At 40.7% G+C, this 13,874-nt stretch overlaps 1 protein-coding gene across 1 annotated transcript in view; it reads left to right on the top strand.

Moving 5' to 3' along the window:
• The first annotated feature begins 2,210 nt into the window (after window positions 1-2,210).
• The window catches only part of LOC108799583 (aldehyde oxidase-like), an 85,853-nt gene continuing 74,189 nt past the window's right edge, over window positions 2,211-13,874 (top strand). The window contains exon 1 of the mRNA XM_018571464.1: window positions 2,211-2,336. The gene's annotated coding sequence lies outside the window, so the exon portion shown is untranslated. The remainder of the gene's footprint in view (window positions 2,337-13,874) is intronic.

Below are 13,874 nucleotides of genomic sequence, written 5' to 3'. Positions count from 1 at the left end.
ACCGAGGTACCATTGTATTTAATACCTTCTGAAAGACTCTTCAAAAGTCACTGCTTTGCTGCTTCACAGCAACTGCAGGTATTTCCACACTCCCAGGTGTGTGAAATACCTGCTCACCCCACCACATGCTGTTTTTCCACCTGCTAGCGCCAATGTTATGGAGTGTATGAGCCTGCAGGAGGAACCACAGTGTGTAATTGTAGGAAAAAATGGCACCAATGGCAAACACACATCAATTCATAACTAGTTTTAAAGAAAGGTGCACATGGAATGGCTTTACAAAGTATAAAAACAAACATTCGCATCACACTCTCTACCCAGCCTGCAAAAAAAGTACACTGTCCAACTAAGTAGGTTAAAAACAGGTATTTAACACAGTGACATTTGAAGATACAGGTCACCAGAAAGGTAAAGAACATGCTATTCTTTTACAGCCCAGTCCTCCTTTACAAGTGACACCTTCAGGTTTCTGGTTTTGCCAGTACGGTACTGATTTTATCCTCCCACATGTTTCTGCTTTTGCCAGTATAGAACTAATGGTATCTCTACTGATATATCTATGGTTGTGTGTCCATCTGTAATTACAGAGCATTTTGTAGGTACAAGGACAGTGTCAAACGTGTGCAGTGTGTACTGGGAGAAGAGTCAGGCTCAATTTCACCATGACCCCCTAACCACACCCTTTCTAGTCATGCCCAATTTTTGCTTCAGCTCACTGCACAGGGGCCCTCTTCTCAGTTCCCCATGTGTGCCCCAGAGACCCAGTCTGCCCCTGTTTGCATGACCAGTTTGGCTAACCTAGAGGGCACTAGGTACCATCTCATTAATACTCTAAAATGGGCCTTAATCATGGAGGTATTAATTGATATGTTTGAGGTCTATCATAATTCCCATTATTTTCTATGGGGCCCCTTTACACCTATGCTTTACACTGCTGCGTGACTGGGATAAAGGTGCGGGTACTTCTTTTAGTGCTACATAGTGCATTTATGGCCGCGTAGACTTCAATGGGAGTGCATTAAAACTGCCTGTACATGCATTTTACTACGTTTCTGCACATTACAACCTGTCTCCTCATAACAACATTATTGTTGCAACATAAGCAACAACAGATAATGCGTGTCATTGGCCCCAAAACAAACGCATGAAATCGCATGGTAAATGCACACACACCCATTGACACCTGATTATTGTGTTCCATGTTTCCCAAACTGAGACAATGGTTAAGTATGAAGAATCCCACTATTTTTAATGGTCACTGCTCACATCTGAACAGCATTGTTTCACGTGTTGCTTGGAGCTTGAAGGTCAAAAAAGTACATGAGCTTCATTTTGAACAGAATTACAGGTTTTTGACCCCATAGACTTCAATGGGAGTGCCTGAAAGGTGTGCCTAATGCACGTTTTTTTGTGCCTGTCTTCTCTTCCTAGTAACTAAGTTTCCATTGGCTAAAACAAACATGCTCAAGCCTACCGTCTCCTCCTAGTAACTAATGTTCCATAGGTTAAAACAAAAACACTCAAGCCTGTAAATGTCTGCAAACAAAAATGCTCAAAAAACACTTCTTAACCTCCTGAAATGCCGCCTTACAAAGCATCAAGAATGCTCATCAACACACTAAAAAATGCATGAAAATGCAGACGCACAAGTGTAACGAGAGACTAAGAGCCAGTTCACACATCGATCTGCGATAGCTTGCTCTAAACACACGAATATTGTGCTTTTAGCGTGACACTATAGAGTGAACTGTCCCCAAATGATTGCAATGACTTGTCATCACCCAAAAGAAGAAGATGCCTGCTAATAATGGTTCCCCTCACCTTCCTGCCAAATACAACTCCTGGCTTTGTAATAACTCTGACTTAAACTACATGACCTAATCAAATGGCAGCGGTTTCCAATGTTTCTTTAACAATACAAAGAAAGATGAATAGTGTAAAGACAGGACTGGGTATGTGCCATTGAAGCACATATTACATCACATCCTACAGCTCTACATCCCACATTATTCCCAGAGAGATAAAGTGGCATCATTATTACAGAACTGGTTTGTGGGCTGAGTGACAAGGTCAGAAATCCAAGCCCAGCCCCTAGGATATGACAGCCAGCTTAGATGTGTGCAGGTTGTGCACAGGTATGACACGGGCGGGGACTCATTGTAGGTGTGGAAGTTCAAGTCTGACCTGCTCACACAAGAGCGAAGCTGCTTTCTGCTTATACAAATCTAAGTTCAAAGAGAGATAGACGGGTGTCAGAGCATGATGGAAGCTGAACTAATGGGACTTTGGACATTCTGAGGACTCTACAGCCAGGGGATTCTAACACCAAATAGAACGTAAGTGTGAAGACTGGAATTTTAAAATAAGTGGGTGTGAAGCGTGACACTTTCCTGTTAGCAATACATAGATACTCAGCTTGTCTCCTGGAGCTGCGGTATACACTGCCTTGCCAAAAAAAAAGTCACCACCTGGATTTAGCTAAGCTAATATGTAAGAGATATAGGGATTGCTTCAGTTGGTCAGGTCTAGGATCAGCAATGTTATGTCTCCAAAAAATGAGCTCAGCTGCTTTCCAGAATATACTGAATGACTAGCTTTTTCCATCAATGGATGTTTTCTTCCCTGATGACACAGGCATATTCCAAGATGACCATGCCATTTAACATGTAAAGGGAATTCGCTCTGTTGGTTTGTGACTGGTGTGGCATTGTAAATGAGGGAAAGTCCAACATTTTGAGTGCTCACTGACACTAGAAAAGGAATAGTGGGGACTTAGAACCCGTTCACATGGGCATTCAGATCGGGTCTGCTAGTCCAATATTTCAGGCAGCCTGATCAGAAGCCATTGTTAGTTTTTGGGCAACTGGATCTAAAGCAGGGGTGCCCATTAGGTAGATCGCGATCCACCAGTAGATCGCAAAGCGAAAACTGGTAGATCCCGATCGGCTCACTGACCTGTGTCGTGTCCTCCCACGGTGCTCGTGCGGATGAATGTGTCAGACGCCGCAGACGGGAAGGAGAGAGGAGAGGAGACTTGGGAAGCTGCTGCAGTGGAGGTAAGAAAAGAAAGACAGGAGAGAGACATCAGAGAAAGTGAGAGAAGAGACAGCAGAGAAAGAGAAGAGACAGCAGATAGAAACAGGGGAGAAAGAGAGGAGAGAGAGAAGAGAGGGCCGTTTGACTTCAATGCACTCCCCCGCCCCTGAATGCAGGTGTTTTTCGTTGGTAGATCTCATTGAGCTTGTCATTTGAAAAGTAGATCTCCAGATGAAAAATTGTGGGCGCCCCTGATCTAAAGGGATGCGCATCTGTTTACATTAAGTTACCCCCAGCTCTGGCCAGGTCTGGAAATACAAGCGGATCAGAGTTCCGTTTCGCCGGACCTGATTGTGCCGGATTGGGGGTAATCTGATGTAAACAGACACATGTCTGGTCTGGTAATTTCAACTTTTCCCTCCTCTGTGTGCACAGATCCCCTCCTGATAAGACTGTGCAAAAGGGGCCTTAGAGATAATTCTCTTCTTTTGGAGAGATCTACTCACATTTCCAGTTGTCAAGACAGGAAGTGGAGGGAAAGCTCCCCAAAGGGGCATAGACTGCACAAAATATTTTAAAAATCTGATTGCGGTTTTAACTCTTCCTTACTCAAAACAAAAGAAAAGACATTTACGTGTTAGATGTACCTTTGTGAACTTACAAGTCTACTAGCATTTTTCAAGCAATGAACTTGATACTGCTATACAAGATTGTAAATGAAAAACAAAATTCTGAATACAGGTCCCAGGGGGTCTACCAGCCTCTGTTGTAGGTAACCATGAGAGAATGGAAGAATATGCTTTTTAAAATGTGCTGAAGTGTGCACTATTTTAGTGGGCTGTGGTAAAGTTAAGCTCTGCACTAGAGTTCTACATGTCAGACCAACATATGCCCAACACGTCATGTAACCAATTCTGCATCCCACCATCAGCAACCTTCTCAGGCTATCCATGTACCTGTTTATATTTGCTGTGCAGACTAGTGTATCCATTACAGCAGAGCTCAGGGCAAAAAATCTTAACCTTTGCAGTGGGGCTGCACGGCTTAAGTGTTTGTTTTGTGTAGGGAGCTAAAATAACAAAGATATACTCACCTGAACCACAATCCCGATTGGCTCCTTCTCCTCCGTTCCAGTGATGGAATGTCCCTCAGCATCCTATACACTGTATAGGACGTGATGATTCACAGGACCTTAGACTGCTGGAGCGGAGGGGAAGTGAGGCTGGAGGGACCGGTGTAGGAGCCAGCAGGGACCGTGGTTCAGGTGAGTTAAAGTGGACCTTTATCCCCCTTTCACTAAAAGTCACATCAGAATGCAGCTCTGCATGCTAATATGAAATCATCCTACATTTATTAGTTAAACAAACATGCTTGCCATTTACTTACAAATAGTTTTTTTTCCACTTCCGGGTCCATTTTGGCACAAATTATGTAATGTGCCCAAGCGTTGCATCCTGGTAAGGTTACATCAGCAGTGCAGTGCTGGAAATCTCATCTGTAATCTCATCCTCCCCTGTGATGATGTGCATGGTCACATGTCCTAGTTACATGTGCCAGAGTTGCAGGAAGTAAAAGGAGATCTAGTGACCTGCCCTTAGTTAAAATGGCCACTGCCAGAAGACTTGGGAAGAAAAGAGAAATAACGTGTGCAAAGAATACAAAGCCTGCAATCATCTAGAAGTATGTGTTTGTAGATTGTCATTACTAAACATTTCTAAAGGTGTGTTTGTTGTTATTTTAGAGATATGGGTAAAGGTCCACTTTAAGATTATATTTGCCTGCAGTTCTTCTTTATAGTGTATAATTTAATGGGTAAACGCTATCGAAATCTATTTTGGTTTGGAAAGAGCAGGGACTAGTCAGATAACTGTTCCCATTGGTCATATTTCCCTCACTTCCCATCTGGTGCCCATTGTCTCTGGGACTGAAAATGATGCTAATCACTTGTTGCTGGATGGGGTCTTGTCTGCAGCACCCACATTTAGGAATTTGAAGGATTCTGCTTGCTGTTTCTGTGCATACTAAGTTTTAGATGAATCCTGAGGTGAATAAGGATCTTCCAATGTGTATCAATAATATGTCAAATATTCCATGTATAGAAAAAGAGACACTGTTGTAAATTGCAGTGCCCTGTTTGAACATGAAATGGAAGTGGAATTATAGGCAACTAAAAAAATATTATGACACCCAACCTCCTCATCCTGCGGATAGTGTTGCTGTAATAGATATATCCCAAAGTACCTGAAAGTGGTAGGAGAGTGTGGTTCATGTGACGAGTATAACCCTTAAAATCTATTGTTATAAGCAACCTGCTGGACAAAGCAAGGTGGTGGTTGTTTATCACTAGTTGGTTAGTTAACATAGCCTAACATCTGAATAATATAACTTCTGGCACTCATTCAGTGTTAGGGGGTTGTGTAGCCAATCTTTTGGGGACTGCTATAATGGATCCTAGTCCGTGATAGGGGGTGAAGATCTGTGTTCACCATTTAGTGGACTGGTGCAACTGAAGCTATGGCAATACGGGAAACAGGAAAACAAAGGCAAAGGGCAAAGGATAACAATTGCCTGACAAATGTAAGAGTGTCTACAGTTGTCAAATACCTGAATGAGGCAGAGCAGCGCAGGGACTTCCCTTGCACCTCCTGTCCACGGTATGCCTGAGCTTGGACAAGCATGAGTGCCTGTAGCTGGCTCAGATGCAGAAGGTCTAATACAGCTGGGCAGCGAAGGTACACAAGAAGTAAGCCAGGAGCGCAGTTTTGAAGCAGGAAGCATGGTCAGGATACAAAGTTGGAGTTAGAAACCCGGGGATCAAGGTATCTAAGAGTCAAATAAGCTGGGTCAAATCACAGGTCAGGTCACAGGAAGCTGATGAGTCATGACCACTGCAACTTCCCTTGATGGAACTCTGGTTTAAATTTGCAGTCAATGCTTAATTATGCTCATGCACATTAACCTTGTGATCCCATGCACCATTGTATTAGCCAACGTAAATTTTCAACGTGGACTTCTACACTCTTTTCTGTGGGCATAGGTGTGTGCTTGGCCATGATCCTCAAGTGTTGCTGTGCACATGATTTTCCTGACAATAGGGAAGAGGACCAGGTAATAAATCAAAGCCTATACAACTCCAGTCTATGAGGCCTCGCCCTGTGCAACATAACGCTTTTCCTTGTGCCCAGAGTTCCACTTTAAAAGGAACCCATGCCCAGGCTATGGACATTCAAATATTTACATACAGTATAAAGGTACTGTGGAATAATTCATCCACAAAGCAGAAGCACTTTTATTTTCACTTTCTCTGCACATGTCAGTTCAGCCTGCACTTATCTCCCAGCAGTAAGTTAGAAGCCTCCCAGCTTTCCAATCTGTATTGTAAACATAGAGAAGGTGTTTTGAGAGGAGGGGGCAACTCAGAGACCGAACTTGCTTAACTTTACTGCTTTGCTTGTGAACTCTGAATATAGATGTGCCCAGAACAGTTGGCATTAGGGTGTGTCTGCTTGGCATAATAAAAGCACACTTACAATACACCCCTCAGACCTTTTGATTGAGTGGTGTTAGTTCTGCAACACCCTTTCCAGGGTCTAGAAAAGGCTGTTGCTTTGGCAGCTGCGAGCTCTCATTTTGACTGCTGGAACAGCTGAGATTCAGAAGAGTCACGAGGGACAGTGAGTCTTATAAACATGAGATTGGACCTAATTTTCCGAGACTACATAGCCCATGAGGCATTGCTTTCACCAAGCAATAATAATGTTACATTGTTCAGATGTTGAGTTGTATTTTAGAAGGCAGGTTCTGTGAGTTGTGATACAAGGAAGTGCATATTCACAGGGGTGAACGAAATGGTCTCAAGTGCATTGAGGAAGTACACTCTATGGGCACCTTCATTAAGTAAGTTTACAAATTTGTAGACTGATATGGTCATTGAGAGTGAAATATAACTTATAGAAATTCAATATAGAAAAACACATTTTTTTTTAGTTTTTGACCATAGATACCTGTTATGTCTTTAACCTTTATTGAAAAAAAAGCAATGCGCTATTGTTTTACAAAGACTAAATAAGACTAGATAACTGTTATCTTGATTTTTATTTCTGCATAGGTAATGACAGTTCATATTTTTTTTACAGGGCCAATTTTTTGAGTTATGTAGTGTTACTACAAAGTTCCCAACATAATGAACAAAACAAATAAGTGTATCATACAAATACATGCATGAATGTTAATGTTGTTTTATGACGCAAGGCAGAGAGCCCATCTTTACACATGCACACAAGGTCTGGTGGCTCCTGTGTGGCCTTTCCATAATACTGGGCTAATAATTCTAACTGTAATACTAGTCATATTAATATGGTTTTGCAGAAGGAGTGACCCCTGATCTACAGTATATGTTGACATTTATTGAGATGAGGTTTCTGGTGGGCAATAATGCATTATTGTGAGTGGAAGCAACTTAAGAGTGCAGTTTCTAATGTATTGTAACACCAAATAAACCTGTTCTCCTTAGAAAGGTAGAGATTATTGCAGTCTTTAAAATCATCAATGGGGACCACAATATTCGGAACAAGTTGTTTTCACGAAGAACAGTACTGAGAACACATGGACACAATGAGAGGTTAGAAGAGAGGGGCTTCCATCTTAGATCTCGCAAGGTTTTTTTTAACTGTGCGAATAGTAACATTGTGGAATTCCCTTCCACATTAGTGGTATCTGCTGATAATGTAAAAAAGTTCAAGAAACTTCTAGATGAGTCTTTCAGTCACTAAATATACAAGGATATGGGAAGTGTGAAATGCACATAAATACAAACACACATACTCACACATAGGTTGAACTGGATGGACCTTGGTCTTTATTCAACCTCACCTACTATGTTACTATGTAATCAGTAGGGAAGCTAGACATAATGTCAACCGGGGCAAAGGCTCAGAGTTGCTCTCCCCTCCCAAGGGAGAAGTTCTCCATCCACACACCCAGTGGCACCCCTCCTAAAGCAGCACCCGGGGCACATGCCCCCCCTCCCCCCACACACACAGTTTTGGGCCTGATTGTAATGCCTGAGCATATTGGTGTCTGTCATCACAGCTATAAAGGATGGTCTTTAACAACAAGGACAATCACAGTGGCTCATGGGTGAAAGGTCCCCAGGTCTGTTTTACTCTTCATGAGGTACTTATAATTATGTTAAAGAGGAACTCCAGGATTCTTTCAAATTAACCCTTGCAGTGGAGCTACCTCTGCATTGCAAGGGTTAATTTATCATTTTTTACTTGAGAAGAAAATCAAAAATATATACTCACTTGATTGATGGTCCCATCTGGCTTTATCTTATCTTCTTTATTTCCACCCCTAGACCAAGACCAGCATATAAACCTTGAAGTGAGGGGGTAGCGCCACTGCAAGAGTTATTTTTAAAAAACTGGAGTTCTTCTATTAAGTCCATCCGAAGACAAACTCTGTCCTCCCAAATGCATCATGAAGCTATTAGGTTGAAGGCACAGTAGTGTCAAGGCAAATTATATGCAAAGGGTAGATTTTTCAGAGTACCGCCTAGACAGATTTAACATTTATGAGCCCCAAATGTGCATGATACAGCATTTCAATCTCTTCTATACTTGGCCTGATTACGAACAGTAAAGAGAAAAAACCATTGCACGTGTCTTATTCATCTCCACTCTGTTCAGCTTTGATTACTTTTATTTTAAATAATTAGGAATGAGTGAGGCTGAAACATCTGTCTCTACATGCATCACTCATTCCTGCAGTGCAGAAAAATGAAAATATTCTTGGAAGGAATACCAAAGGGAAACACCCAAACTGTAGTAAAATGTGAAGACGATAGAACTATCTCATTTCGTTCTCATTTGTCTGGGTGGGGAGAACCATTTAACTCACAGCTACCACCACACCTTTCAGTAGATGTTCATAGGTTGTTCACTCACACAGTAAATGTTGCAATTTAAAGTAATAAGAAAGAAATTTTAAGGATTAGAGAGGGCAGGAAATTGTGATCCCATATAAACGCTTTGTTAGCAGAATCTGACATTGTTTTTTGTTAGATTTAACGTGCACCTGTACTTGACAGTCTAATAGTAGGACAAAATAGCAAACATTTGTCAACAAATCTGCCGCTGCAATATTACGGCTGGATCAAATATGGTAATTTTAACTCTTCCCAGAAGGTTGACATTGGCCATACCTTTTGCTCCTCGGGGCTGTGCATATATAAGATTTTATTTTTAGGCTGCATAGAACCGAGTATAGAGCCTCTTCCTGCTATAGTGATGTTGTTGTCCATTACCGCACTAGTATTAACGTGTAGTATTTTACACGTTACTGTGCGTTGCATCAAGGAAGGCCATTCAATTAAAATGGGTTGTTGACACAATGTCTCTTCAGCTTTTTTTAACGCACCTCACAATGTTCAGAGGGCACATTCGGGGGAAAATGCTGATACCAGCAGGAATCCACTTTTCCTGGTTCACACTGAGTGTATTGCCGCAGCTGATTCAGCGTGACAATAAGCTTCCCCCAAAAAATCGCATTCATTCTTATGGCCCCTGTGCACACCTGAGCATTTTGTCGCAATAAGCAAAACACCTGTCGCTGGAAAAAGTACATGAGCTTTTTTTTGGCAGATTACAGCTTGTTTTGTCCCCATAGAGCAGGGGCGCCCACTATTTTTCTTCTGGAGATCTACTTTTCAAATGACGAGCTCATTGAGATTCTGCGATCTACCAGTGATCGCTACGCGATCGACTGGTAGATCGCGATCGACCTTGTGGGCACCCCTGCCATAGAGTCAAGAGGCAACGCTTGGAAAACGTTTTTAGGTGCGTTTTTGCCATTTACATCAATGTGTCGCAATCTGCTCATAAAAACATGCAACTTAATGTACGCGCAAAAACATGAAGCAAAAAAGCGTTGTTGCCTAGGTGCGAATCAGGCCTTAAAGGATAAGATCACCTTTTGCACAAATGAAAGAAATGCATAAATAATAATATATAAAAAACATGCATTTCTTTAATATGTGCATTCAAGCCTGGAAAGCATTGCAATTGTGATCACTCGATCACAGCTGCAAAGCTCAGACTTCTTTACATCCTCTCCCAGGCAGAGCTCGTACAGAGTTTCAGTTAGGAGAGATGGGGGAAGGACGGCTGGACTTCAAACTGCATTAAATCACCTCATACGGTGTCTCCCTCTAGGTAGAGTTGCCCATATTACCGCATCTACCTAGAGAGAGGACGGTTGGATGCTGTATGAGGTGATTTAATGCAGTTTGAAGTCCAGCTGTCCTGCCCCTATCTCTCTTAACTGAAACTCTGTACCTCAGTACGGAGCTCTGCCTGTATGTAAATGTGCAGAAGTCTGAGCTTTGCAGCTGTGATCGATTGTTCACAATTGCAATGCTTTCCAGGCTTGAATGCAAATATTAAAGAAATGCATATTTTTCTATATATTATTAATTATGCATTACTTTGATTTTTGCAAAAGGTGAACTTATGCGTTAAGGTTAATTTCATACGAGCTTGATTTCAGAGGAGGTGCAACCTGTAGCTTTCTGCAGTTATGTTGCTTGAAAATTTTATTAAATCTTCTAGGCCACAGTCTGGTGCCCAAACAATATCATGTAGTACTTGCTTTTAGTTTTACTAATTGCCCTTTTCTATGTGCATAAGAGCTATATGATTTAGTGGGAAGCAGACCCTAATGGTTGCATGCAAAATAAAAACACAAACTGGACACTGACTTTACCTGCGATCACAGGAGATAAAAATCAAATTTTTGTTAGTTTTCCAGCTCAGCTATATTTATGGTGTACATTCATGCCCTAAGGAGTTAGTACTAGTCTGCTTGGTTTACAAGTCAAAGCTCATATGTCACATTGGTTGCCTTTCATACTGAGAGAAAAGGGACTTTTCCTCTGCCACTAATGCCATAAGCATTTGTAATTAGCTAATAATTTTGTATTTTAGACAGAGAAAGAAATGTTACATATTAGACTTCTGTTCTTGAAAGACTATTTTTTTTACTTAGAATATAACTTTGTATAGAGCAAGAGAAGGTTAGAGCCTCCGTGACACTCTATTTTTGTCTGTTGCCATGTTGGTCCAGTAAAAACAATGTTACTAGCAATGGACGTGAGGGGAGACATCCAACAGGTGATGGATTGTTGTATATATTTCCACTGCTTGTATGGTTACGTCACAAACTGTGTAACCTGACTGCAATTAACAGTTATATATCACACACTTGATAAAATACTTGCAAATGAAAATGTGATGCATATTCAAACTTTACCCTACTCTGATAAAGTGGTTTTATTGCTGCTGTTTCCCTGTTAGATTTCTTTAACATTTCTTTCTCTGTGACAACAGTGTCAGTCTCTCCAGCAGGGCCACAGACAATAAAAACCTTTCCCCACTACACCTGGAACAATAAAGGTTTGTCTGGATTTCCACTTTATAACAATCCCATTTATAACCCATGCTATAAACCTGCCCTATTATGTACACTTTGAAATCTTTGTCTTGTTGTCATATAGTTAACTTCAAGGCTTATGCTACCATTGCATGCGAACAATTAAGTGCTTGGATTATTCATACAAAAGATCTTGTTTATTTTGTTGGTTCTAACTCTTCATAATCAATCAGTGGCGTTTGGTATGCCAGACCTGACTGCTGGTAGCTGTTTCTCTAAGCTTTTGCAGCTTGATTCATTTATTTGATTCATTTATTTTACTTTATGTTTTGTTGTCCTCTTCTCTTTTTCCTTCAGCTTTTCCCACTCTTCTCCAGCAAGCCCCAACTTCAAATACGTGGACAAATTATTTTAGGTTTAGCTTGGTTGTTTGTCCAATTAGCAATATGGGTTCATCACTGGAGACCCAGCTGTTGAAGACACATGCCCGTAGCCCTCAGCATGCTGGGCATTACCAGCATGCTAATGCAGCCTACTGTGCAACATTCACTCTTGACCCATTTTTCATTTTCAGGTTTCCAGCCCCAATTTTTTTTTAAAGTAACTTTAAGGTTGCCAAGTCAAAGGCATTGAAAATTAGCATTATTGCAGGACAGAAGGGAAATGCAGTTTTCGAGTGGCGGCCATGCCATATGGTTAACAATTCATTAATGATGATTTTTCAGTACTCAGCCTTGCTATTCAAACTCTTTTTGTCATGTGTTACTAGTACTAGACAATTTTCTTTGCTGTTTGAATATTTGTCCACCATGTGATCCCTCTGCTCTGTTTTCCAAATTTGCCTTAGTGTTCCTGAAGCAAGCATCTTTTAATGCTGTGGCTATAGGTGTCTGGTAGAGAGATCTTGGAGCCCAAGAAAATATATTTGATATTTATCAGTTTATATTACTGTTCAGAAAATTAAGGGCAACAGAGAGTATTCTAATTATTGAATGAGTCTACTTATCTCACAAGAAATCTAGGTCACTGCAAACAGGAAATGCAACTGTAATTCTCCAGCAGCTCAGTCTTTCAAGTTGTTATGTTACTTGCAAAACTAGATCATATTTGTGTAGAATACTTTGAATCTTTAGAACTTTTTGTTTTTTACTTTCAACAATCTTGTTGATATTGTAGACATTCAGCATTGGGAAATTTGTTGTTGTAGTGTCATCTGTATAGGGCAAATCTGTCAGCCATTTTAAACATTTAAATGTAAGTCCAGCCTAAGAGCAAATGCAGGATGTTTTATATAACCTAAATTGGCTAGAAAATCACACCCATGTATTTCTCTGATTTTCATTTACTTTGTTAGAAATATCTAATTCCAGGGCTTAGCTGTGCCCATGTGTCCATTGAGAGCACTTCAGTGGCTATTAAGGGCACTCTTTGGACAGGGTTCAGGCAGATGGGTGGGACTCTGGCCCAAAGTCAGGAAAGTCATGGCCTATAACAAAATGCAACTAAAACAGGAAAGGGTTTTCTGACTACCAAAGCTTGTGGTACCTTCTCTTGGGCAGGTCTTCTAGTTTTAGATGTGGTAAGTTGCTTCACTTTAAATTACTGGATCAGTAGCAAAAAGCTGCATAGAACTGAGGCCCTACTCTCAACCCTATTGAAATTTCCCCTCTTTGTTATTTATACCTAAAATGTAATATTTAAAATAAGACCTATACAAACTATCTTGCATGCATTGACTTATTAATGTTCTACAAGCCCTACTGAACCAATAAAAACAGTATTATCTATACAGTTCATATAATGTGTATAAATAGCAATTAAAACTAAATACCCTTGAGCATAATACATACTATTATGTCTCTGTATCAAGTAAAGGATGATATGTGGAGACTTCCTAAATATCAGATCACACTTCGAAACATCTCCAGTCTTGGGAGACAGCCCCTTAGAAGTCTATGGGAGTTGACTGAGCAGGCATGGCCAGTGCAAAAAATTGAAGTAGGCCACAGCCATGTGACGCAGGTAGGTATACATGTGACGTGAGGGAGAGTGGTTTACTTTAGGTGGGGGGATCAAAAAGGACAAAAGGTTTGCACAGTCTTAAAACATTTTCACCTGAAATTTCAAAAATGTGCAGCAGTCCCAGTTTGCCTTTGTCCTTCTCTCTTAGTCCATTATGGTAATCATAAACATGATCGGTAAGTTGTAGTTATAATAACAATAAAAGTATAAACAATGTGTCATACCAGCCATGTTTGACACTCAAGACAGATCATTTTTAACCCCCACACTTCATTACAAAATTATTTTCAATAATAATCATGACAGTTAATTTAAACAAATAATAACAATGCCCCCCTTACATTGATGGTCACTGGAGAAGGGCCCTCTTTATATATATATATATA

This window comes from Nanorana parkeri, unplaced genomic scaffold (assembly GCF_000935625.1).
Source record: "Nanorana parkeri isolate BGI_ZX_2015 unplaced genomic scaffold, ASM93562v1 scaffold1763, whole genome shotgun sequence".
Lineage (NCBI taxonomy): Eukaryota > Metazoa > Chordata > Amphibia > Anura > Dicroglossidae > Nanorana > Nanorana parkeri.
The sequence above is the reverse complement of the archived record's forward strand: the minus strand, read 5'-3'. Positions and strand labels throughout refer to the sequence as shown.